The following is a 24009-nucleotide window of genomic DNA, read 5'->3' on the forward strand; positions in this document are numbered from 1 at the left end:
ACTAAAATAGTAAAATCACACAGTGCTCTTAGACAAGTAATAGATAAGTGGCGGGGACAGGGAATAACTGTATGGGATAAGTATTTTCATTGTACTGAACCCTTTGGAAAAGATTTAGAGTTTGTGGAAAGAAATTACTTCAGTTTTGCAAACACAGACACATGAAGCTGTTGCACAGTGCTAAAATATTTTTGAGGAATTAGAGTTGTTCTTTTATCAGTCACCAAATTTGAGGAAACCGCTCTTCATGTGTCATGGGCTGTGCTTTCGACATACTCTGTGATTCATTGCCAAGGACTAAGAAACTTCAGGGACGTTCTCTGAACTTCTCACCTTCCCTAGGACTGACTGCCATTGAAATGCACATTACATGACCCCTGACTAAAAGCTTCTAATGTGTGATTCAAACTGAGACTTGACCAAGTATCTGATGGGAAAACTTGCATTTTCCCTGAAACTTTCCTGAAGATTTTTAGTGCTAAAATTAAGCCTATTTTAAACTGATTTACTGAATTACATCACATGACTCTTTATGTCTTTGGCTGTGAATTCAAATAGGCAGCCAGCTGAGGAAATTTCAAACCTTTGTTTTATTATTCTAAAATAACTTGATAAATTAATGTGGATGTCATTGGCATAGTGCAAAACACTCTCATGGAAGGATTTCCCATTTCTTTTTTCTTGAGGAAGATTGGTTGATCAAAGCTATCATATAAATCTTGCAAAACTGTCAGGTGTTGCTCTCCATAACACAGTAATAGGAGCTATTCACTGGTGATACTAATTAAGAAAAACATCTCTCCCTGGCAGTGGTTTTCCTTTGATGTTCCTGTTAGGGCAGTGCAAACAGAGAGCTGAAACCTGATTGCTGCTGGTCTCTAATCACTAATCACTGGTCTCTAATACTGCAGCTCTGTTGCCAATCAAGGTACAGGGAGTTTTCTGTATAAACTGTTGAAGGCCTAATGGGAATTTCCCCCCAAAACCCTCCCCTGCAGATCCAATAAAAAATGGGCTCTTTACTGCTGTTCTCTGTGTATGTATCATCCTCACAGGTTGAGTTCATTTTGCAATAGAAGCAGCTTGTGTTTATTTCCTTTCTTTTTAAACTCCGATAGTGACAAATAGGTCTTAGCAAGCTATTTCTTGTTTTTCTGTATACTCCAGGTATTGCAATACAGTGGAATTACCTTTGTAATAAGGCACTCACACATTGTAAATTAGACATAGCAAAATATGGATTTAGGCCACCTTGTCTGAGACATCTATGATGACTGCTCTGAAATTAGGATGAGCAATTGGAAGAAGTGGCAAGGGCAAGCTCAAACTGTTTTGGAGATTTCTTGGAAAAACACATGGGGTTTTGAGACATTTATTTTGTGTGATGCAGTCAGTGTTTGCACTGTGTATGCTGGGTGCACTGTGGAGGTGACTCATTCATTGCCTGGGTGCAGGGGGGTGAAAGAGAAACAAGAGATGTTTGCTGTATCCTTGCAGAAAGCACTGAGTTTTCTTTACTGTACTCTATGCAGGATTCTTGTTTTAACTTTTCACAGAAAACCCTCATCTTATTCTCAGTCTAATTATGAAGTTACTCACAGAGGAAGACATTTTCCCATCTGAGCAGCCAGCACAGAACAAGGACTACAGGGGACATGAGTAAATAACACAGCAAAGAGAGGTGGAAGGCAAAAGGAACAATAATTAAAATCAGAACTTCTAATATATTGCAATTTATGGTTGTTTGGGGTTGTATAAATACTTTCTTGCAATGCAGTCATTTAGATATCCTTACAGAAATCCATTTAGTCAGATAAAGCAACAGGCACAAAGTATGGTTCAGGTTTTTTTTACTCCTGTTAACTCTCCCATACGAAGTATGCACTAACATTCTTGGTTCTACTTGAGTATTTGTTTACACAGAGTACATTATGTTCCTAAATCTTAATTTAATCTTTGACCATGACAGTGATCAACTTCTTGCTCACTAAAATCCACCAGGCACAGCAAACTGTACATGGAGATGGGACTCCCTCCAGCAGGGACACCACTTCGTTTGAAAGGTGACTTTGGTGGAGTAAGATTACATGAAACCATTGCAATGGTTCTCCTTCCTCAGAGCAGTTCATTGACTTACTTGAAGTTATGGTACCAAAATTAGTGGTTTGTTTTCAAAATATTTAAAAGGGATTTTTTTGTATGTGCTTTGTGTTGTTATTTCCCCAGCCCAGTGGGGGTTTATTAAGGGAACATCAGTGGGTCAGCTGTCCCCACTTGCCCTGGGCTCCAGGTGTGTGGGTGTGGCTCGTGGGTCCCACCCAGGTGGGGCTCTGCCCCAGGACTCTTTCCTGGTACAGGATGCAGAGGGAAGGAATCAACCACCTTCAGTGCTGGAGCCCACTCTGAGCTTGGCAGGCAAAGGTAAGGCAGCCTAAAGAAATGAATATGCTTAATTTTTACTTTTGAAATAAGACCTTTGAACTTAAAATTTCAGAGTTACAGTGAGTATGAACCCTATGGTGGATTTGTCTCTGAGAGTAAAGCTGTAGCAAACAGTGGGAGAGTGGAGGGATGTGTGGGGAGTGTGTGAAGAGCCCTTGAGCTGTCTTTATTTGACTTTCATCAGAAATTATTTATTCAGCCTAATTTGAAAGGCCGCGTGGACAGATCTTGCAGATGCTGAAATGGAGGGATTGCTTTAGCCAACATATGGAAAATATTTACAGACCTTACACAATGGTGATATATAAGAGTAAACAGAATGTCAGATAAGCCCTGCATTCCTTTATTTTCACTTAAGACTCAGGAAAAAATGCATGCTTCTTTGCTAACAGGGAGAGAGGAGGGCATGTTGGAGGGCAAACTGATCTGGAGAAAAATGTGCATGTTAAGCAAAGTGAACTATTAGCTTTAAAATTCTTAAATAATTCACATGCCATGATATCTCCTCCAAAGTCTGTGCAAAGGCTGATTTTTGTGGACTGGGGGTTTAGGTTATGGCTCCATTTTCTGTCCACCTCCATTTAACTTGCAGTTAGAAGTTCAAATCTCACAATTACTTTGACCCTGCTGATGGTGGGGATGGGAGTCAGGGATGTGTCTGTGCCAGCTGGGGAGGGGGACAAGCCAGCCCCTGGGGCAAATTAATGCTATTCTTCCTTTCCTTGGCCACCAAAGCAGCACCCAAGGGTTTCTCATGGAAGCCCAGTCTGGGAGGCTGAAGGCAGAGGGTCTCTGGGTGGAGCTCTGGAGCTGAGCTCGGTTCTGCCCCGGGGCTGGGAGCCCAGGCAAGGCTTGGGCACTGAGCCTGTGCTGCCAGAGCTGAGCTTAGCTGCTTGGGCTTAGGCGTGGTGACATTTTCCTGTGGTTTTGTACTATTTCAGTGTCTGTATTGCACCAATCTGTATGTGCCTGCCCCCCGAGCTCCTCGGGATTCCCTGGGAGCATCACAGGAGCAGCGCTGTGCCCGGCCTGGGGTCATGGCTCAGGCGGGAGCAGCCTGACAGCTCCAATGGGATGCAGCTGCTGCAAATGGCTTCTCATCCTCCTCAGTGGGGAATGCACTCGTGATGCTTTTGCTTCTTCTTTCAGAGGCAATGTTGCTAATATATAAGAAATTCAATACATTGCTAGCTAGGTGAGGGAAAAATGCATATTTGACCAAGTATGTTACCATAGTGGAAATCTTAAGAAATGTTAGCTTGTGCAAAATACTGGTGGTTTGGAACAATGACATTTTTAAATGTTGCTGGCCTAAGAACTTTCTTTGACTTTTGCTGTTGTTTCTTTTGGATATGCTTAGTTGTTTATCTAAGCAACTCTGGTCATTGAATGAGGTTTTAAGAGAAAAGGTAACCAGAGGAAAGAAACTAATACAGGCAAATACAAATAACTTCTGCTGTAGCAACTAAATTTCTTTCATTTCAAAACTCTGAGCCTATTTAAAAATGTATTGATTCAGTGAAGTTTTTCATGTTTCTAAAAAGAGCAGGATTGAGAATATTTACCCATACTGAAATGCTTAGGAACTACCTAAGGTTTGTTAGTTTTGGCACAGGCCTGCAAAGGCAGTCTCATGTCTTCATGTTTGAAAAAGGAGGACAGTGGCAAAGGGTGATTCAAGTGCATCATAAACTGCAGTTAATTACAGCTGTTAATTTACAGCACAATCTTAGTTTTAATAAAAACAGGAGAATTGGTACACAGTGTTGGCAGAAAGCCTGAGGCGAAATCAGATTCAACTGTGGATATCAATTAAGAAGAACAGCCCATGTTTACCATTGCTACATGTATATTTTGTTGCTTAACCTTTTCAAGAATACTAAATCTGTATGTTGAGTTTTTTACAATTGTGCTTGTTTTGGTTTTTTTTAAAGGCCAGTCTGTAGCTGTGTCTGAGGTACTTTTATATGACTTCGGTGTCCTGGTCTGCTCTAAGTTGCACTGACAAACACACACCAGGTCACTTGCTGCTTGGTGCTCACTCACGTCAGTGCTGGGTCCAATAAGAACCAGCTGTGAATGCATCTGAGCTGTCTCTGATACAGTTCCAAGTCTGGAAAAACTAATTCCTCCCTTTCTTTGCAGACAGTGTTGTGCAATGGCCTGAGCTCACTAAATTCTTCTGTTGTTCAACAGCAAGTAACCTAGGTACTACATCTGCTTTAATGGCAACTGGCTTGTTGAGGCAATAGATGTTTGGGAATTTTTTGCACCCTAAGCTCTGTATATACCAACTCACCTTTTTATGCTGATGGAATTACAAGAAATCAGTACAACCATTACCTCTTGGCCACTATTTCCATACTGTTTTGCCAGCTAAGCAGAACTGAAAGACACTGTTTTCTGGCAGAACTCCAGGAATCAGGTTAATTCTGTTGCTGCTGTACACACAAAACCACTGTTAGGGAGTTTCTGTTAGCTGCTTATAAAATGCTTTGAGGAAACATTTTATAGGAAAGATTTCCTTAAGATGTGAAATGGTACCACGAGCTAAGGTGGCTAATTATGAAACCATGTGGAAAATCAAATGATAAAGCAAGAAAAACAACCCAGGCACTTTGGTATGTAGTATTGTAATGTTTCCTGAAAGGGGTGAGCTTGGCTAGCAAGATTTCCATCATTATCCCTTTCCTCTTCTACCCACTACATCCCTTGGCTCTGTAGTGCTCTTGCAGGTGTTGTTTGTTGCAAAATACATCTAATCCCCAAGGAATGTTGCTGAGTACTCAACATACAATAACCTATTTGGGCCAACTGATCTCTATTTCTAGTTTTGGACAGAGAAGTTTGCTGTAGTTTTCCTTCACGAGGTTTTTACCATCTGCCTTAATAATTTTAGTGTTTACAGGTCTGCAGTTGTTGACAGCATTAACTGCCTTGTTTGTTCCCTTTCCTTCTGCAAGTAGTCTGATGTTACACAGAAACACCATCTCAGCCACTTTCCTATTTTAGTATCCCAGCAAGCAATGTAGTTTTCCTGGGCTGTTTATTCTCTGCAGCTGTACTCCAAGGGTCCAAAATGAGGGCTGAAAGGTAGAATCAGTTAAAGCTTTCAAATAGTACAGCTTTAATATTTGTGCTTTATCTTGGCAGCCTGCAAGCTGGTCTATCTTTGTAAGAAATATATATTCTAATTTCCCATCTCCTTAGTTAATACAGCCTATATTCAGGGTCAGGATAATCAGCTCCCTGAATTGGTGGAACTCTCTAAGATTTCCAAGGACTACATGCTCAGGACTAGCTTGGGTTTGTCAGGACTAATTATCAAAGTGAACAAGCAGCAAGAATCAGGTCTTGAAAGAGCTCCAGTGAACTTAGGGATGTGGTCCAGTTACACTTAGGATAAAAGTTGAAAAAGCCAAGGACTACAGCTGGGCCTGCACAAGGACTTGGCAGTTTAGGAAATGACTGTTGAATGCGGAAAAGGGTTCTGCCCATGCCTGGTGTTAGACTTGGGTTTAGGGTTAACAGAGAGACAATGCCTCAGTAAATGCCAACCCTAATCAGAACCTGAATTGTTGTTCCTGGTCTGATCCCATGGCCCCCCAGTTATGGCCCAGAGGCATGAGCTGCCAGGGATCTAATGTTTGCACAGCCTACCCTTCCCTCCAATCACTGCATAATAATACCCAGCTATGGCCCAGACAAATACTTCAGTATTTATTAATTTTGTGTGGCTGATCTTTTGGTTACTTTTGCATTCTGTCCCTGCTTGGAGCTGTCTCTCTCCTAACCCTAGGAATGGCTGAACCTCAACTTGTGGCCACCAGGCATGACCCAGAGGCCATGACTGAAATCCTTGTGCAGCCAACCTCTTGTTCTGGCAGCCCTTTTTCATCCCAGGGCAGTCAGAGCTATTCTTTCAAGATAATGAGCAAGTGGGTGGTGATCATCCAGCCCTCATTACATCATGTTCCTAAGAACATTACAAAGAGAAGAGAAGAAATGCCTTTTCTCCAGGCCTATTCTGCTTGGCAGACAGGTCTGTACTGAGGCTTGCTGTAGCTACCTCCTGAGAGAGCCTACCCCAGAACCTCCCTGTCATGGTCACAGTTTGTGTTCTTGTCGACGTATGGCCTCTCTGGTGGGACAGTTTGGAATGCCTTTTCTCCAAGCTCACAATTTCAGAAAGCTGAAAAAAGTGTGATATTTCAGGACTGTTGTTCTGTGTTCAGCAACTTCATTTCAAATGTAGCCTTGAATAAATCATTGCTAACTCAAGCCACTCAGCTGGGGACCAAAGCACTGTCAAGCTCATGGAAACATGCTAACAAATGTAATCCTGACCAAATGTCTAGTACATCGTGTCACATTTTTGAGAAATGTCACAAGGTAAAATATTCACCCTTTGGCAAGGGGAGATCTCAACTAAGAGGTGCCAAAGGAATTCACAAAGCTTTGGAAATCTCTACGTATTCCTTTCTCTAGGGAAAGAGAGAACTCGAATATGAGTTTCAACATGACTGTTTTCATCTCAAAATGAAAGCTGGAAACCCAACAAGGACACAGGGATTTCAACACAGTTTGTTGCCACAATTAGCACTCTATGGAATATTGATTCTGAAGGTGTTGAAGCCATTCTCGGGGGTCTGTTTTGTAATTTATATTGTAGGATTTGCATTGTATAGTCTAATTGGAATTTGCAAGATTTTTATGCATGTTTGTTTATAAAGATCAAGGCTGTATACTAAGTTTTGTAGTTCTCTTCTGTGCTGACATAGATATGATCAGGGTGTGTTAAACAGTCCAGTCACTGTTAACTCAAGAAGAAGCAGGTAACCCTACCTGGCCTTGGATGAAACAGCTAAGATCAATTAAGGTATAGAAGATCAATAGAGCAACTTCTCCTTGTAGTATTTCTGAGATAACAACTGATACAAGTTGTGATGTGAAAGAGTGCACTTTGTTCAGCAGTGGTCCCCCACACTGACTTACCGTGCTGTCAGCATTATTATTTGGTAGTTTAAGACTCTTCCCCTGGGGCTGGTGGTGTGTTTGGTGTAAGCACAGGCGTGCTGCAGCACAGCACTGTCTAAAGCAGCAGTACCTGAATCCTCACAGCCTCCCCACTGGTGATCAGATTTACTCTGCTCTGGAAAAGAAAGTGGATCACAGGTCTGAGGATCCTATATTGTACAGTACTCTACCCATCTCCTTTGTTGTGGGCACTTGGGCATCTAAGAAGTTGCCATAGTCTGTGCATTTCCCAGCCTCTGTGTCCTCCCGTGCCTGTGTTTGGGTGGAAAAGTGAAATAATTTCATTTTAACAACTAAGGAAAGGTGGCTTAAGGACATTCAAAATGCACTCTGCTGCAGCTTCTGGGAGGAATTGGTATTTTCTGTGCTGGTGTATTAGCCAAAACTAGTGGCAAGAATTGGTGGAAATTAATTATCCCAGGTAACTGGGGAAGGAAGATTCTTTTGTTTGAATATGCTCTGAGCATCTGTCATGTCATTAATAACAAGGCATCAATTGCTTCTCATTTATTTCTCCCTAACTGTTTTCCTCAGGCATTCCTGCTCTTAATCAGACTTATTTCCCCATGTATTCATGTGCATTGTTCTTCCAACCTTTCTGTTGTCTTTTTTTAAATTTTAGGTTCTATTCTTTTTTTCTTTAGTTTTATTTTCTTCCCACAACACCCCTTTGCTTTCTATCCCCGTGCCCTGTTGGCTGTGGTATTCAGTTAGTGCTGTGATTCAGGCCTTCTGATCACATCTGTTAAAAACCTCCTGACTGACTGGATATCATGTACTCAGGCTTGCTGAAGCTTTGTGGTGCGGGGCTTGCAGCAGAGGCTCAGACAGAGCAAGCTACTGTAGGTACTTCCCCTGCTTCTCTAGTGGGTTCTGAAAACCATGTGTAAATGTATGCTAGGAAAGAGAAGTTACTGTTATTCATTTTGGCTGTCTTAAATTTGGCATGGAGTTATGGTCTCTGATCTGAATAGCAGTTGCTATAGGACTAACCAAAGCTGCAAGAACAGCTACAAAGAACTTACTCTTTTTATTCAAATCTCAGGTATTTATTGAACAGGACCCCAAGACAAAATTGAAGAGTACTGATAAAAATACAATAGTTGCCACCATCGACTTCAAACAAACTCTTAATCAGCCTGTCATTTCACACCCCATTATAGAACAAAAAGTGAAGCTGGGTGCCATTTCTGCTCTGAGGGGTTTGTGTCCATCCACCAAAAAGCTCCAGGCTAGTACACAATATGTAAATTCTGTTTATGTCAACCACTGTTTTGTGTCTTTGCTGATTTATATCCTACTTGAGTGAATAATGCCTTGTACAACAATTGATTGGCAGGTTGTTGGCTGTCCTTAACCTCTGGTGTTTCCGAGGGTGTTGAACCATTAGCAATGCTGGGAAGAAGCACAAGTTAGCCAGGAACTGGTATTTCATCATGTCACTGTGGTGGTATGAGCTTGCTAATAGCCTGAGATGATGGATCAGGACAGTTGGCCTTGGAGAAAGTCTTGCCTGTTTAAGGACTAGCATGAGGAGAGGCAAGATAGCTGTCACGCCTCCAGGCTGTTTCTGTGTAAGAGAAACAGACCACTGGACTGTTTTGCCAGTTAGGATGGAAAGTGTGTTTGGTTTATGTCTCATATAAATAATAGAAGTAATAAAAAGACGCAAATACCTCACCGCAAATGAAGCGGTCAGGAACAAATTTGAGAGAAAAACAAATAGCTGACCAAAGCTCATTAACCACTTGGACTTAAGTCTGACTTCAGTCTGCAGTAAAGGGCTTTATTAGCCTCTACACTTGATGTGCTCTGTTGATTTAAGCACCTAGGGTTTTTTTCCTGCTTCTGGCAAAAACAAGGATTGATGAGGATCATGGTGTTCATGAATGCCCCTCACTGGGAAGAGAAGGGTGCCAGGACTCCTCTTGTTCTCTCTTGCCTCTGCCCAGAAGGCCAGTCAGTGCTTGCTCTGTTAGGAGATGCTGGCAGGAGCGTGTGTGCCCTTGGCAGAAATGCAGCCTGTTACACACACACACACAATAGCACACAATGTCCTCTTTCCTCAAGCACTGGAAGTGAGTGCAGTGCTGTTTCCTTGCTCGGACACCCAGGCCTGCCTTCCAGGGAGCGCAGTGCCCGAGTCCAGCCCAGGTCCCGCTGGCCAGGCTCGGGGCTGGGCTCCCGCAGCCCGCACTGCTCTGGCCGCCTGGGAGAGCTCTGTCTCCGAGCGAGCTGCTGGAGCCAAGCTCACGTGCAAATAGTCTGTGTCTTGCCATCTATCCGCCTGTATCCTGCCAGTGGCTTCTGGTGTCTGTTTCTTTGAAATGCAGAGCTATTAAATTTATTTAGCTACTTTATTTAGATCAAATCTAGTTTTATGGTGTCTTGTAGGTATGTGAATGTTGTTGTCATCTCCTCCCACAGTCTTTGGTGATTTTTTTTTTTTTTTTGCAATGGTCAACTTTGTGTTTATGAGGACTAATTAATATTTAGGTGATGCTTTTTTTAAAAAAGATACTTCTCTTTAAATATGTGTTTTCCTGCTTGTGTGTGGTTCACAAAGGTCAGCCTTATTCAATGCTGGAGATGACACCATGGGCACTTTCTGCTGATATAAGCTGCCGTTAGCAGAAACATATCAAATACATCAACAGACAACAGGACTATTATATTAGTTAGTGTACATATTTTAGTTATTACTACATTTCTGACCTTTATTAGATGATTACTTCACGCAAGAAAACTCGCAGACCAGCCGTGCTGCGCCAGTGTGGAGGGCAGGGACAGCTGTCTCTTTGCTCTAGGAAAAAACTTATTAAAACTAAAAGACTTTGTATGTAAGCACTTGGCTGCAAAAGAATCTACCTGGGTATTTCCTTGGGATGAATGAACTTTTGGTCTGCAAAAAGAAGCAACCAATTTTCAAATCCCTCGGTCTGGTGCATGATGCACCAGCTGGGTGACACTGCAGGGTGCACCCCTGGCTGTGGGTGCCAGTGGAGAAAAAGCTGAGACTGAGCAGACTACCAAGGTTTGTCTGAAGACATTTTTTCCAGATACCAGGAACTATAATCTTTCTTGGCTTCCTTGAAATGCTAAGTGCTAAAATAAGTGTTGTAGATGGAAAAACTGAAGGAGAACGCACAAACAACAGATCAAATTGAGTGGAGGCCCAAATTTCACATTTTAGGTTTCCTTCAGAAACAGAATTAGATTAAGAAAGATGAAATAAAGGGGATGATAATTTAGGAAAAACAAGAAAAAATTTCTGTGGTACATATATTACCCCAAAGAAAACATACAGTCCTTATGAGTCTCAAAAACAAAATAATTTTTTACTGAATACAATAAATCAGGTTTTCAGGATAGAACAAATAATTTCTGAAGTCTGAGGGAAGCAACAGTTCTGTGATTTGGAAGACAGGGCCAGCACAGGATGGTGCAGACTGCTTGCCAGGACAGAGCCTCCTGGGACATGTGTCTTGAACCACTGATCCATCAGCTGTTGCAGTCTTCTCAGGAATCTCTCTGTGGAATTTGTACAATATATAGTTGTCACAATTTATACTATGGTTGAAAGGCAATTATAATTGTGATTACAAATTTTTCTATGTAGTTAACTTGAGTTTTAAGTTATGAAATTTAAGTGGCTTGGGACACCCTTTGTAAAGAAAGTCCTGCCTCTCTAGAGATCAGCAGAGAAGTTGGAGCTGGAGTTCCTTGGGTAAGAGGGAAGGAGTATCTGGTGCTGTCTTCCCATGCTCTCTTTGGGAATGTTCTACTCCAAGAGCATGTTAGTCATGTTAGCCCTGAGCACTCTGCACAGGCTATCTTCTCCCTTCTCTGCAAAATCTCTTGGAGGGTGTGTGTCAAGGTGAATATGTCCATTTTGTAGTTCTTTATTCTGTGTGATCTGTGCCAGAATACTGCAGGGGTGCCTCTAGTTGTATCCCAGAATTTTGAAAAACTTTGCAAAGAAAAAACGTGTAAAACAAAACCCTACAGTATCTCAGAAGAGCAAAAATATTCTAACTGAAACGAGGCCTGGAAACGCACAAGATATTTAGTCACCTTCTACCCTGCCATTGCTTCTCTTTGTCCCTTCCCACAGCACGTTTCCCTCACATGTGAAGGCACTCTCTCAGCACTTCATTGCACTCAGCTCGGGTGCCCTGGGAATGGCTTTCAACGAGGCAGCTTAATCCTGCCTGCTCTCAGGAGTGCAGCTGACAGCAAGGAGTTGTGTGCAAGAGATGCAGAGCTATGGAGTTGGCAGGAAAGTGTGAGCATTGTGTAAATAATCCTGTGGATCTGATGTGTATGTTCTGGATGTTGATTATGCTAGAAGTTTAATGTGAAGTGAGCAGGAAAAGAGACTTATCAATGGCTTGAATCTGATGGTTGCTGAATGCTCTCAGTTCCCTAAGGAGCTTGAAAAGTTGGTTCCTGTTGCTTGTTACTGTTCCCTTCTTTAATCAGTGTTCTCCTGTGAGGTTTTATTTTATCTTTATTTATGGACGTGGTTTTTGTCTGAGGTGTTAATTGAAACCTTTCTTATAAACATTACATGCATGCATGCAAAGCAGGGAGGCTGTGTACCCACAAAGGCTACAGAGAATTTTGAATAGAGGAGTCAGGAGTGCCACAGCTGCCCTGGACTAAAGTGCCATTTAGTATGGATAGACTGTTGTGCATGCAAGGCATCTGTCTTGGGGAATCTGCTGTTTGATTAAATTGATTTTTGGGGGGAAAAGTTGTTTATTGGGAAAGAGAGTGTTTGTCAGTGTGAGACTATCAGACCACACTGAGAAAATTGAGAAAAAAGAAGGATGCTTTTCCCCCTTTGTTTTAAGGGGAAGCAAGTTTATTTGCAAAAGCAGGGCTATCCTCTGGGGGACTGTGTATTTTTTGCAACCCTTGGCTGCACCAAGATGTCCAAAATGTTAAAGGTTTCTTAGTCTGACATTGCTAATGCTAGTAAGAACAGAGTGCAACTCTTGTTGAAAGCCTGTTTTAATAGCCTTGTGCAAAGCTCTCTAAAGTCAGTGGAAATGTTCTAACAGCTAACTTCAGTGGGCACTGAGCCAGGTAATACATCACATCTGTGCTAGTCACCTGCAGATGTGCACAAATAACATGCACTAGAACGTGCTTAAACTGTGCAGCACAGTTCAGGAGTTTTTGTAATCTGTAACATCCTACTTTTAAGAACTGGAACGCAATGCAATCCTTTTAAAAAATTCAAAAAGACCCCAAAACCCACCAGCACACAACAATAAAAAACCATACCTACAACCAAACAAAAAAAACCCCAGCAAACAAACATAAAACTCCACCAAACAAAACAAACAAAAAAACCTCCAAAACAAAATGCCAAAAATATTGAAGGCAAATCCTGCAGATCTGCTTCTGAGAAATGCGTTTATTGTGTGAAGACTGGAGTCCAAAATCAGTGCAGATGAGTTCTATGACATTAAAAGAAAACAGAATTTCCTGCTGTAATACAGCAGATGAGGAGGCTCTGAGCCACTGTATTTGGAAAGAACAGGTATATGAGCAAATGGATTACAAGCCCTTTGTAAACTTGCTCTCCTTAGTGTTCTCAAGCTGAAGGCGCCTCTCTGGGTGATAAAGATTTATAACCCCTGTGGCCAAGAGAGGTAAAAAACAACTGGCCTGGTGTTTTACTTCTCCTTCAACCTTCATATTTCAAAACATGATGCCTCGTCCTCTGAAATTTTTTCAGTATCTTTAACATTATTTCAGGCCTGTGGTGCAGAGATCCATTTCCTAGGATGCCTATGACTAGCAGCTGATGAAATCCTTGTCAGAATGATGTCATCAGTCATCATCAGAGATTACTATTTTCTGACTGTTTTGAGGTGATTCTGGCAGCTAAGGAGTCTGAGGGGCAGAGGAAGAGCAGCACCTCTCTTCTTTCAGCAGGATCTAAGCACCTGTCTTGCTTGTTAGCTATGGCAGCCCCTTCCTCTGGATCCTTGTTTTCCTTCCACATGCTGCTGGTCTTCTAAGACCTTTCTCCCAAGTGCTGGAGGTGCCCACTGACAACTTAGTCTTTTTAAGACCTCTTTGCATGCTTTTTCTGTGCTGGAGTGGAAAACTTCACTACATTAGCGACAAGCCCATTTTCAGAAACAAGAACATTTTCCTTAAAAGCCTCTGCTGGGAGAGGGTGAGAGTTTGTTTTCTTCAGTTGTTACAGTTGGCTTTTAAGTCTTTTTATTTAAATAGCTTGATTTATTTTGGTTGTCAGAAATTTGCACATTCAGAGCTCTGGTAATATGTACAAATATTTACAGATGGCAGCAACAGTTGGAATAATGTCTGAACAGCCTTCTTCACAGCAGTTAGCAGGATATCCAGAAAGAACTGAAACTGCAAGAGGGTTTGCTAGATACAAGCAACACAAGACAAACAGCTTATTCAGTGGAGATGGCTAATCTCCATTATGAATCTGAATTTGCTTTCTCCATCTTATTAGTCTACAATACTAGAAAGAAGTGTTATCAAAACCAACTTTCTTCACTTTTAACAGGGCCTCTTGCAGAGCAATTTCTTATACGCTCTGGATTAGACCTGTTCGGGGTTTGAGAAGAGTTAATGTGTGACATCTGACCTCATATTTTGTGAGCTATGATGAGATAAAATTATGTAGCTGATGAGGCAGCTTCTCTCCACAGCTAAGAAGGTATGGTTTTCTACACAGGGTATCTTCTCCACAAGAAAGAAACAGGATTACTCTGAAGAGTCTACCTCTTCTATTGAGATACATAAGAAAATTGGCAAAACTTCCTAATCTAAAGCAGGTCCTCTTTCTCATCTCTTGTAAGTCACCAGTTGCAGACACCAGCACAGTCTCTGGATCAGCTCCTGTGGAGCTTGGGTCATGGCAATGGTGATGTTTTAATCAGATGAGACTCTGCTGCTGCGACTGGGGGAAATCCTTCCCTTGCGTTAGTTCCTGCCTTTGTGCCAGAACTGGTGCTCATGTACATGACTGTCAAGCAAACCACACTGGGACGTGTGCACAGGTGAAAACTAAACATTTGGGACAGAAGGAAAGGGGGGGAAATTAATTTTCACCCAGATCATCTCCCTGATTTATCTCATGGCTGCATTGCTATTCCTGCTGATAAAGAAAGAGGAGAATGTAAAATTGGCTCTTCTGACAGCAGCCTGCACTCAGATCAGCATGAGGCAAGTGTAAAACCACTGCTCAAAGCCCAGTCTGTACAGCTCTCACATTTGGCAGGAGAATCAGAAGCACAGTTCCCCACAGCTATTGGTTTGCCATTTTAAGCATCTGGTTTAGTCAGAAACATTGAATGAAAAGTTGTAACTATGAAGAATATGTGGTATGGAATTCATGCAAAATATTCATATTCAAAACAGCTTTAGATCTCATACGGGCCTATCATGCTCTGAGGCCATAACTGTATTTTGATCTGATTAGAATGTGTCCACAATTCCACAATGTGGCACGAGATGCCACAGATGCTACTTGATTATTGAGTTCAGCTTTCAAGGCCTTGTCCCTTTGCCTCCCTGGAATGAAATAGTGAGAAGATACTAACAAGAGCCTGGTAGCTTTGACCTGAATGAGTCCTGAAAAAATAGTCTCTTTCTAGAAGTTGTAATGAGCTTCCTAAAAGGTTTCCCAAAACCAGGTAGTTCAGTTCATCAGGAGGGGGAAAGTGCTTGGGATGCATAGATGACTGGATTATGAAGTCTGTTATTTATTCTGAGTGTACTGCAGCATGACTGACCTAAATTCCATATATTTAAAATTCCTCAAGGAAAGTCAAGCTCAATATGTAAAAGGCTAGTGTGGCGTGTAGTAGCCATGCCTGATGGCAGAGAGAGCACAGGGCTGTGTGGTGGCAGCTGGGGCTGAGCTGTAAATGCTGCAGACAGCTGCTGCTGTGCAGGGAGCGCAGCATGGCCAGGGCCGGTGCAGCCCAGCAGACAGTGCCGACAGCTGCAGGTGTGTGGCTGCCTCCCTGCAGCACCAGTGCCGAGCTCTCCCTCCATTCTGATGGGGGCAAGTTGCTTTAGGACACCACATATTGTAACGTGCCATGGGCACGGGGTGCGCTTCAATGTCTGAGCAGGGAGCAGCAATCACAGCTGCTAAACAGCTTTAGAGATAAAAAACTTGCCTCTAATGCACGGCTTGTTTGGGAATGAAAGATGCATCTAGTGATCAAACAAGGGGTGACCGTGCTGTTCTCCTTGTAGCTCTTGATGACAAGTTGTTAAGAGTGATTTCAGCCCAAAGATGTCTGTACAAAAGTTTTTTCAAAGATCCCTGGCCACTTATCTTGGCAAATCCAGCCTTAATCAAGCTATGAGAAGTATTACTTAACCTGAAGATGTCAAAAAACTATTTGTGTAGTTAAACCAAAATGATGGAAGAATAAGTTATGGCAAATAACCATGTTAAATGAGGGTCAGGTTGCTCTCTTAATCAAATAACTTTGCCAAATATTTACTAAAATAGGACAGACTCTTGTAAAAGTATAAATAGTTTGTTAGTTATTTAAATAAAAGATCCTTACAAGCCTTATTTGGTATGATTCTTTGATAGTGTTTATGAGGGGGGTTTTAATAGCAGGATTTCCATTGTGATTTTTCACTAGTGAAAAATAATTTTTTTTTTTTCCTGGCAGAGTAGATTTTCCCTATAAAAATCTGTTAGAAAATATACTACTTCATAAATTATGAGATTGTAAACACTCCATGCATGAACTTTAGCACTAAATAAATATTTAATTAGAAAGGGCATTGCCATTTTTGGATTTTGACGAGATTTTTTTTGCCATTTTGCAATAGGCAGGTTCTGAATCGCTGATAAGAAAATACTTAGATATGCATGGAGGAGGGGGAAGGTTCTGGAAGAAAAGCTTACAGTCTTTTACCCAAACGTGTTTTTTGTGCATGCTTGTATTTGCAGAACAGGATATGTTCAGAACAGGTGAGACAGATGTTTTTAAAATTTAATATTAGAGAATATACAGAAAATAATACAACGCAAATATTCAGAGTAAATGTGCACATTTTCAGTCTCCCTGATCTTACGGAGTTGGGAATGTCTTGCTCTGTCCTGTTACGTACAATTCACAATATTCCTTAAAAAGAACCCCACAGAAAACAGTTAGAAGATACAAATTACTTTCTAATAGTATGGAAGTCCTGCATAAGGAAATTTAAGAACTTTAAGAAGTGAAAAGTAAAGCATAATTATATTTTGCACAGTTCTTAATATGTGGGAAAGAGCAGAAGTCTCTGATTTGGTTTTGGCGCCATAGGTGTTAATACCACACATCCAGTGTAATTACAAAGGGGATGAGGATGGAAAAGTGTTAAAAAACCTCGTGTGAATGGATAAATCAGAAAGCATTCCTGATTAGGCAATGATTGCTCACCAGACTAACCTGAATAATCTTCTTGGTTATCCTGTGTCTAGTATATATCAAGTTTTTGCAACCATGGTCCAGCTTAGCCCCATGGGCGATCCTTGGGATAGCAAATGTCACATGAAAAAGGTGGGGTGATGTTAGAGACAGACTAAAACAAAGATTCAACAATATTTTCAGCTAGTCTGTGTACAAAAAACAATTTGGCCTGAAATATTGAAGGCTGATCTCTCTGGCTGCTGATTTGAAAGTAGGATTATGTCAATATTGAAGTTTTGCTGCTGTTCTTAGTATTGTGATTGTGTAACCTGTAGTTGTGATGGTGAGTGTTTATATGGGTCATATCTCATATCTTTGGCTTTGGTGGATAAGTTTTACCAACGCCATCAACTTCTGCTTTCTAGTTTTCCTCTTTTTGTCCAGCCTTGCTCAAGGCATCTATCAGAGTTAGGTGCATATTGTACTGAGGCACAGTCACAAGTATAGAAGCATTCATTTATTTCTGGGTGCGAAAATGGCCTGCTCTGAAGTGATTTCAACTCCACAGTAATAGCTGGAACTATTTGGAAATGACTGATTCCAAGAAAGGATTGAGCCTGGTGTTCTCCAGGCAAGGTCAGAAAACCAACCAGAGTCCCAGCTGCCAGAAGCCAGAACCATGAAAAGGGGGCTGCTCACTTTGTTTTACAGAGGCTCCATCCTGACCTCCTGTCTGTCTGCACATTGTAAGGAGTAATAAGATATAATTTTTTTTTTTCAGTTGAAGATCAATTCCATCCATACAACCATAAAAATGTGGAGTATACTTCATTCCCTGCAGTCACCCAAGTAGAAAATATAGCTAGCTAAGAGCTAGACTGCCATCTAACTCTAAGCATAATAGCCTGTAATATTGTTTCAAAAGTCTGGAAGTATTCCAGAATGTGATCAGATTATTTGAGTCCAAATGATACCTAAGCAAGTGAGTCAATAAAGAGATTAATCATAGATGAAGCAACTAAAAACATGCCAAAGAACTGAAAAAGGACCAGTAGAAAGTGGAAACAAAACATAAGGAGTGCAAACCATAGCAACAGTCAGTGTTGCTGGCTACAATAGGCTTGTGTTAACTAGAAATAGAACAAAGTAATGCAAGGGATCGGAAAATAAAAGATAAAGGCAGTTTCAGTATTTTCTGTTATAAACCATGCCATTTATGGAGTAATACAGCAGAAAGCAGCACAGTTTAAATAAACAGTGTAAAAAATGGAAATAGATAATTCTGTGAATGAAATGCATTCTACATTTTAAACTATTAAATGAGAGAAAATTCAAAGTGTTAGCAGTTTTTTTGCTTAAAAAAGAAAATACTGCTGATGCAAGCAGATTGTGCTGGACCTTTCCTGTGCAAACATCTGCAAAATAATCAGTCATAGTTAAATTGCAATCTTTAACTGGTGACACTGTTTATATTGAAAGCAATTTTAGTGCTAAATTCTTGTGAAATATAATGGCAAAGTGAGATGTCTTTTTTAGCAAAAGAGAGAAAAGCAATAGCACCAAACTCGTAATACTTGAAAAATTAGGGAAAAAACAGGAAACCTGAAAATAGACAACTGAAAAGAAAGTGAACAGCAAGATTTTGCAGTTCTGTTAATGTGTTTTAAGTGGTTGGGAGTTTGGCAGTACAATGGACAAGATGGCTCTACTTCAGGAGATTTTAAAGCCTGGACATGCCTTGTACCTGTAAGTATTCTCAAAGAGTCGAGGGTGTGGAAATCCATCTGGGTGTTGATGCCATGCGTCAAGTTTTTCTGCTCCCAGGTTTCCTAATATGCCTATTGCTATTTTATGTGCACTTTTATACTAGAGATAGTCCCCTTGTGGGGAAGAAATTTGGGTCTGTCTTATGGGCCATCTACTAACAAATCTTAGAGGTTTCTACTCTTTAGCAGTTTTGGTAGAAAAAGTCAAATGTAGATTAGTGGATAAACAGGAGATAGATGTACAAACATGTGCAATCACTAAAACCTCCTTGCTGCAGGAGATCAGACCAAAAGCCAAGGCCTGCTAGGTAATATGCAAGGAGAAATGTATCAGTTGTTTAACTGAAGGGTGTGTTGAGTGAAAGAACTTGCTGGATGGGGAAATAAACAGCTGGGACTCATTTGATTGTAACACTCAAAGCACCAGACAGTAGTGTCAGAATTTCTGCAAAGCCAAGAAATCCTCAAGAGACAATGTTCATCTGCTGACTTGAATGGAATAGTGGGAAGAATAGCATCAGCCAAATTACTTAAACCTAGCTTTGCTCCAGTGAATAGTATTTGATGAGGCAAATTCTAGAATATTCACTATAAACAAATTGTTTGCACAGCATCAATTTCTGTCTTTTCTCAGTGTTCTGTACCCAGTGTTCCTCTGGACACAAATGAAATATTTGCTGGGGACACAATATGTTTTGAGAAAAGATTCCAGAAACACACAAAGGCAGCATTCTAAAACTAGTGTTATGTGTTTGGAATTGAGACAGAACTCCCGTTTTTTAATAGATAGATAACATTGATATTGGGAAAGTACAGAGATGGGAAAGCCTGAAATAAACAGGAAAAGTTGAGAAACTCCAGTCTAGTGCCCTACAATGGAGGAGATACTTCTTGCATTTTTAATTTTATGTGGAATTCCTTGCTTAATAATACAGGCAAAATTGTTTTGATATCTTTTCAAAGGTGAGGATGGATGGCAAAGTGAGCTGGTTTTAAAGCACCTTATCAGTGTTGTTATTTTGTCAAAAAAAATCAAACTCTTAATCAGTTATTTCTGATCTGAACTTCAGACTTCAGCACCAGCACAGCTGCAGTTGTACAACCACTAAAACAAAAATTTCCAGAAAAATATTATTTTAAAAGCATTGAGCAGAGCAGAACAGATAATTTGTATTTTAAAAATTGCAAACAAGGAAACCATAGAACTGTGGTAGTAAATGTTCTCTATACATGCATAGGAGGGATTTTCATGTGTCCTTTTCAGTTGCTGTGTGTTATCAGTGAATTTGGATTAAATGAGCTTGAAAGTATAGTTTGATACATTTGCTCTTCTGGCAAGGCCTATCAGAAAAAAAAAATCCTGTCTCTCCCACAGCCTGGCCCCTTCATCCCCCTGAGTTCTCCCTGTAGTTCATTGTCCCCTGGGTTGTGCTCGTGCAGTGCTGTGATGATCTCTCTCTCAGGGGACACAGTGGGGTGCTCCATTGTTTCAGTGGTTCACTCTGCAGCAGTAAGAAAGCAGTTGTACCAGTGGGACAGAGTGCGGAGGTGTGAGGGCAGATGATGTTCTTCTGCAAGAGGGATCTTCTTAAAACAAGACTGTTTCTGGAGGAAAGGTATTTTTGCTGAATCTTTCAGGCATTGCATCTTAAGAGTTTGAAATCTGTAGATTACTGTCACAATCTAGAAAGTAAACACAGTGAAACTTGCAGTTGATAATACAATGCATTTCATTTTTTCAAGTGATCCTCTGAGTGATTTGAGGAAACTCACTAAAAACTCTGTGCTGTATTCTGGCCATAAGGGTCTATGGCACTTCTCTGTAGGACATAAGGATTACCCTTCAATTCCTACCTTATTTAAGCTTTGACTTGAAACAGAACTGTTATTGGGGTGTACAGACAGCTCAGTCAAATCTATTCTGGAAGAGTCTCAGAGCAAAGAAATTGGGAAATTAGTCACACCAGCTTGCCAGGAGACTTTGCCTTATATGCATGACGGGAATTGCAAAGGGGAACTTTGGAATTATGGAACTGTGCACAGCTACAGAAATACATGAATAGCAGCAACAGCAGAAGGCACAAGTGAGTCAGTGTTGGAGTTGGTGCTCCCCCACAAAGCCAGGATCTGGTGGCTGACTGTTGCTTTGTACTTTGATAGAAAATGTACTCTCAGGCAATACTGTTCTGTGATGGCTGGGTCCCGTGTGCTCTGACATGTCTCTGCTCTGAATGTCTTGTTCAAAGGAAGGTTTATATTCAGGAAATCTTTGTTTATGAGTCATCTTTGTCATCTAAGAGGAGGTAGACTGCGCAGGGAGGCTGTACCCTAACGCAGTGACCTGAGCTTGGTGATGAGAGATGCAGAGTTTGGACAGTGGTCCTGGCTCTTTACATCTGTGAAATCTTCTGATTGTGCACAACACTTTTGGAGAGATGAAGGCTCTGAGGTGGATGGGCATGTGTTACCTATGTGCCCCAGATGGGTTAAAGTAGCTTCATCAGCATGAGAGGAATGTGGAAACACAGTTCCTCCCATGGTAGCTGCTGCCATGTAGAGGTGGGCAAAATGGGATCCCTGATACATCCTGGCATCTCGTTTCACGTATTGGTTTTGTTATTATTTTGCTTAGATTTATAAACACAAGTACTGAACAAATACTAGATTTTTGTGGGTTTTCCTTACACGGAAACACCTACAATTCTTTCTGTAGCATAACATCACTTTCCTTCAGGGCAGCTGTTGTCAGGAACAATCTGTATGGCCAAGTATTTCCCACTGCCTCCACCCAGTCAGGAGGGTTTAGAATAAATCTAATTTAGCCTGCACTCAGATGGAAGCAGGATATTGAGGGAGTTTAGGGGTTTTTCCCCCTATTGATTGGTACCTCAAAGAAATAAAAAGACTTGTTAAACTTAAATCTAATTGATTCCAGCTTCAGATGTGCAAAAAAGATGTAGAGAACTGAAAGTCTCTTTGATTTTTCTCTATGAGACAGTAGATATAAATATTTTGGAATTTAAATTTTTTTGAATGCTGATGATTATTAAAATCAATTATACTCAGGCAAATTAAAGTCTTCCCTATGAGGATCTTTTTATAAATCAGGATTTTTTCCCCTCTGGAAATGAAAACTTCCTACTGAGACACTGGCCAACATTTTCACTTCCACGTTTTGGACTAGGGACTTGAGCTAGCTCTAATCTTATCAAATATCTATTCAACAGAATGCATCCTCAAAGGAAATTAAGGAAATTTAACTGAAGTAATCTATTATGAACATATATTGATTACAGGATAAATTTTCATTGCTAAAGAAATCCAGCCCTGAGGTTTTGCAGCTATTCATTGGGAATCTTAGTATGATGCAAACAGATTTGGGTTAAAAGCCAGACATATAACAGCTGTGTTGTTAAAAAATTAGGAATGTTATTCTAAATATTTTAAGCCAAAAGAGATGTTTTTAAAAATCTGCTATGCTTCAAAATTGTCTCATGTGAGCAATTTCATTATCTTTAGGGGAACAAGGACTATTTAACTGTTTCTGGATCTTGTCCTTAACTGGTGACATATTTATATATTCCTAATTCAGAAAGCAAAAAAATTAAGAAACCCTTGTGTTCTAGAGATTATAATTGAAGTTACTAGTGTCACTTACAAACATAACTCTTTTTAAAATACAAAACCTCCCTACATCTGTCAAAAAAAAAAAAAAAAGAAAAATAAGAGAGAGGATTTAATTTCTAACTTCAGCAAAACCAAGAAATCTAGGTAATTCTTAAGGTTTTTTAAATTAGTGAAGCACGTGGGGAGCAGTGGGTGGAGGAGCTTGTATTTCCCTTCCTAGCACTTCAGTGTGGGAGGAGCTCAGTCGGAGTCCTGAGCCAGGTCACGGGGAAGCAGCAGAGAAGCAGATGTGAGCTACAGGGGCCGGTGTGTTGTGTTTTCTTACACAAATGGGTCACTCCTGTGAGAAACAAGGGATGTAAGAATGTTAATTGTTCCTCATGGACTCCATGCTGATGAACTTTGTTCATCGTGGACTCATCAGTGCTGAAAAGAGATGGCTTGCTGGGTGCCACAGACTGGTGAAACCCTGACTGGGAATGAAAGATCATGATTTGATCCTTCTTCAATTATGAAGAGCTGCTCTGTGTTCTAGCTTGAAGAAAGTCATCTCTGCTTGGAGAGGCAGGAATGAGGAGGGTTGCTAATGCATGTCTACTATATAACATTTTGTGACAAGTGGCACTGCTGGTAACCGGAGCACTTGCTTGGGTATGAAATAGGGAGAAATTTAAGGAGAAGCAGAATTTGGAAGGTCTGGTCTTCCGGGAATAGCTGGTGTGTGGATTCTCCAGCCAACACTGTAGGAACCCCCTTTGCAGGGAACTTTGTATGGGTTGGACACTTTTATTCTGCCTTCTGTACTAGCTAAACTTAAAAGAATTCACAACTTTGTTTGTACAATTTATTCAAAACCATCCAACTATCCATCTCCCCCTTACAGAGTTCCCAAGGGTGGAGATAACACTGCCTTAAGCAGGCGGTGTGAAACTTCTTATCGCTGTTATACTCAAGCTTTCCGGCAAAAAGTGAACCACATGTCTTGGAGGGGAGGAGTGGACATGTGTTTCTGTATTTCCACTGACAGATGTGGCTGTTCATGATTTGGTGCAGCAGTTCAGCCCAACTCTTTCAAGGGTAGGATATTTGCAAATATTTTCTGAATTTAGCATGTGGGATCCTCTATGGAGTCTCTTGCTGCTTAATGCACTCCATTTCCACAGTGCTCTGGAGTGTCCAGGGAGGGCAGGTATCTTGCCAGGGTCAGTGGGCCGTTCCTAACCCGGGACTCTAGGGCTGGGCAGCCTGTCCTGAAGCAACATCTCCAGATGTTTGGAAACATTTGGGGTCCTTGGTGCCAGAGCTTGAGAACAAGGCAGCCCTTTGTAGATCTTAAAAGCAAACCCAGCTCCCCTTTCATTGCTCGTAGCAGACACCTGATTAGAAATCAAGCAGTTTGGAAATATTTGGAGCATAGCAAAGCTGGGATGGGAGTTAGAAGAGAAGGACCAGGGCAGGCTGACTTTTCTGAGTCCTATTCAGTTGGAATCCTGCTCTTTGATGTTCTGCTGCAGCCCTGTAACACACAGGTGATCTGACAACAGTGACCACTTATAGGTGCAGTGTGCTGTCCTGACCTACTTTAAAACACTTGATTTCAGCTGAGCTCCACTCTGCCGGCTTGGCAGGAGGCTTGCTTCAACGCCTGCCTTACTTTCCTTTTGCAAACTAACTCTTTAGTGGAATAATTACTGTACAAACTCCAAAGCCCAGCAAGC

At 41.1% G+C, this 24009-nt stretch overlaps 1 protein-coding gene across 3 annotated transcripts in view; it reads left to right on the forward strand.

Annotated features, from left to right (window-relative positions):
- Positions 1-2266: 2266 nt before the first annotated feature.
- HFM1 (helicase for meiosis 1) overlaps positions 2267-24009 on the forward strand; it is a 104116-nt gene continuing 82373 nt past the window's right edge. For all 3 annotated transcript variants that reach the window (XM_064428293.1, XM_064428291.1, XM_064428304.1), the window contains exon 1: positions 2267-2421. The gene's annotated coding sequence lies outside the window, so the exon portion shown is untranslated. The remainder of the gene's footprint in view (positions 2422-24009) is intronic.

Source organism: Passer domesticus, chromosome 7 (assembly GCF_036417665.1).
Source record: "Passer domesticus isolate bPasDom1 chromosome 7, bPasDom1.hap1, whole genome shotgun sequence".
NCBI classification, from domain to species: Eukaryota; Metazoa; Chordata; class Aves; order Passeriformes; family Passeridae; genus Passer; species Passer domesticus.